Raw genomic sequence first — 3718 nt, 5'->3', positions numbered from 1 at the left:
ATAGGATTTAAAATAAATATTAAAAGTACCATCCCCAAACCCCTCCCTCCTTCCTAGGCTCTACCTCCTCCCCTTCAGTGTTGCAGGAAGATGGGGAATGGGTGTTATGGTCAGTTCATCACATATTTTTCCTGCCAATGCTCATGAAGGGGAGTCATTTCCCTGCTCCAGTGTGGGGGCCCTCCCATGGGAGACAGTTCTTCATCAACTGCTCCAACATGAGTCACTTTTCCATGGTGTGCAGTCCTTCAGGCACAACCTGTTACAGTGTGGGTGTCCCACAGGGTCAAAAGTCCTATCAGGAAACCTGCTCTAGTGTGTTGTCTCTTCATGGGTCAGCAGGTCCTTGTCAGGACCCTACTCCAGCATGGGTTTGCCATGGCTTCACAGCCCTCTCTCAGGCATCCACCTGCTCCAGCATGGGTCGCATCCGTGGGCTGCAAGTGGATCTCTTAGTCCTGGTTGACCTCGATGGGCTGCAGAAGCACAGCTGCCTCCCCATGGTCTCTACATGGGCTGCAGGGGAATCTCAGCTCTAGTGCCTGGAGCACCTCCTACCCCTCCTTCTCCACTGACCTTGGTGTCTGCAGAGTTGTTCCTCTTGCATATTCCTGCCCTTCTGTTCTCTGGCCGCAATTTTTTCTGTGCAGTAACTTTTTTATCCTTTTTGAATATGTTACTACAGAGGCATCACAAACATCGTTGATGGACTCGGCCTTGGCCAATGGTGGGTCCATCCTGGAGCCAGCTGGCATTGGCTCTGCCAGACATAGGGGAAGCTTCTGGCAGCTTCTCACAGAAGCCACCCCTGTAGGCCCTGCCACTACCAAAACCAGACCACGCAAACCCAATACAAAGTCAGAGAAATCCAGAGGAGGACATGGTCAAATCTGGCACAGTGAGTCTACAGAGCACCTGTCCACTTCCCTATCTGCTGCTGCCTGCATGGGCAGGGCTCCACATGGAAGGGGATGTATAAAATATAAGCCACACTAAAGGAAGGTCAAGCAGTCAAGGTACATTTGTTTTTCTTTGAGATTCTAACAAGTCTCACTTTTTTGAAATAGGCAGATCTCACTTTTCTTGTTTCAGAATTGCCATCTGTAAGTCTGTTGTCATAAAACATAACGATGTTTTTCAACATCCACTTTTCAATATATGAGTGTTTTTTGAGGAAATTAACATATTGGTTCTAATTATGTGAGGTACAATGATGTACAAACACAACAAGTAAAATGATCAGAAAAGGACTTAAAGCAGCAGTTCATTACCAGTTATCTACAATGGCTTTTCCACACAACAACCCCTGGAAACAACTGACTCTTTCCCTCCATCCTCAATATATGTTGACTGTCAGGACCTTTTCAGTTCTTTCACTGGCTAGTGTATATTATAGACTGCCAGCTTGTGCTGTGCTCTGTTAAACAAATGAACTTTAAAAATACTTTTTCTTGGATTTGGTGTTTTGGTTTTTGTGTTTGTTTTGTTTTTTGTTTGGTTGTGGTTTTTTTGTTTGTGTTTGTTGTTGTTGTTGTTTGAGGTTTTTTACATCTTTTTTTCCCGTTTTTCTTTTTTTTTTTAAATTGCTTTGTTGCATATGTTTTGATTTATTTTACTATTTTGATGGTGAGAGACTCTTTAGCAGAAGAAACAATATTTGGGCTCTACAGTGTTGTAGCTTCACTGACCTTCCCAATGTGGTAAAAGATTGTTAGCCCAGTTTCCAAAATATCTTCACTTTTTCTTTCGTCAAATATAGAATGCAAGTGTCTAACAGAATGTGATAAAGCTTCAGTTTGCTCATAATTCCTTAAGCCTCCAGCACCAATCAGTGTGTACTCATGTGGCAAAGCCTTGGCCTTTTATCAACTCTCTTGACAGAAATGCTGTCACATCATATCTGTTCTTTTCTTAATTCTGTGAATTTATTTCATGAGCCCATGTTAGTTAAACCTGAAATCCATCTACAATGTTGCATATCAGCCTAAAGACACCACATCTGCTCTGTCTTCTCCTTGGTTCTGCACAGTGAGGGAGATATGTGTCAGTCACCATGGCAAAGCTGACAAAATTTAATGGGGATGACTGAAAACAGCTTGTACCCAAAAATTATCTGGAATACCATCAAGTGCCCTGGCACTCCTTAGGTTTTCAGTACAGAATCAAGAAGCATCTGTTGTCCCAGGCTCTCCTTGGCTCCCCAGCAGGACAGTGCCTCTCACTGTGTGCCCTCTACAACTTGGAACCATATCTGAAATGCCACAGGAACAAGTATGAAAGGCATGTACAATGATGGTGAATGAGATCCTGCTAGAGGTCATCTCTACTTACATACGTGATTTAAAAGCTAACCAAATTTTTTTCATCACATCTTATCCCCTTCTGTTTTTCCAACAAAATGATAATTGTTAATCTGATAGCTAAAATGTTTGTGGCTCCTAGTATCTATCAGGACCTTGGTTTGGAAAACTTCGTCTAAATCAGATTGTTCTCCTAAAAAGAAAGATGACAGTTTGATCAGAAGCCAGGTAGAACTTGTACAGCTGAGTCCACGGTAGTGGGCTGAGTCTGGACTGAGAAACGAGGCAAACATTCAGCAAGCTGAGAAAGGGGCTGATGTCCACACAAATAGGAATTAAGAATCAGAAGTGGAAAGTAATGATCCATTTTGGAAATTTTGGTGCTGAATAAGCCCCTAGGTGTGAGAGAAGAGCTGGTCCTCTGTGAGAGAGGCCTGCGCTGTCTTGGTCAATATGTTCTTCCTGTTTATGTTAGGAAACAGAAGTTTCAATACATTGGTCAGACCATGACTTTTTACAAGGTAGTAGTAATCTTTAAAAGAAAAAATGATGCAGAATGGCTTGTCAGATATTAAAACCTGAGAAATATTCAACAGTAGGAGTGAGATTTTGTTCTTTCAAGACAGAACCTGTGATAAGAGCATGGAATTCCTTTTTAGTTATATAAAACTTATGTTGTTCAATGCAGGTGATTGTTGAAACAGACTTGTGGAATGCTAGTATGAAAAAGTGGACACCTAGGTAAAAAATGTAGAATTTTTCATTAAGAAATCTTCCATCTACCAACACAACTATGAAAATTTCAAATATTTATGTGTAGGTGTTCTCAGAAACAAAACCAGCAGAATTACACGATACTGTAAAGCAGTACCTTTTGACCACTGGCTGAATTCACAGCTAGCTTGAGTGTCTATGCATCTTATCTGCTTGATTTGGCTTCTTTCTTTTTTTTTTTTTTTTCCTCTGCTCTTCAGAAGTATTACTCCAGAATTTAGAAGTTTGTTTCTAAATGTTTATTCTTGTAGTGATTTGGTTTGTTATACCTTAAAAGTAGGTGATGTAAATTTGCTTGCTCTTTATATCAATCTCATGCTAACAATCTAAAATGGAGAAGTTTGGACTCAAACAGAGATGAAAATTTATTTGCAGAATAAAATCACTTATAAAAAACTCCTGTAATTTTGGGTAGGATCCTTTTTCTGTCTGGTGAATTTCAGTTGGAAAATCATTAAGATTAGTATCCAAGTTTTCAGTGATACATTGCTTTTGCTATTTCAGTATTTGCACTAATACATTCATTTCAGCATTATATCACATAGTACTTAAAACCTACATAAATTATGCAATTCTGTCTTTCTCACTCTCTCCATGACAGGTTTGATTCACATTTGTCTTCAGTATCCTGTTTCATTTCTTCA

The sequence above is a fragment of the Pseudopipra pipra genome, chromosome Z (genome assembly GCF_036250125.1).
Source record: "Pseudopipra pipra isolate bDixPip1 chromosome Z, bDixPip1.hap1, whole genome shotgun sequence".
NCBI classification, from domain to species: Eukaryota; Metazoa; Chordata; class Aves; order Passeriformes; family Pipridae; genus Pseudopipra; species Pseudopipra pipra.
The sequence above is the reverse complement of the archived record's forward strand: the minus strand, read 5'-3'. Positions refer to the sequence as shown.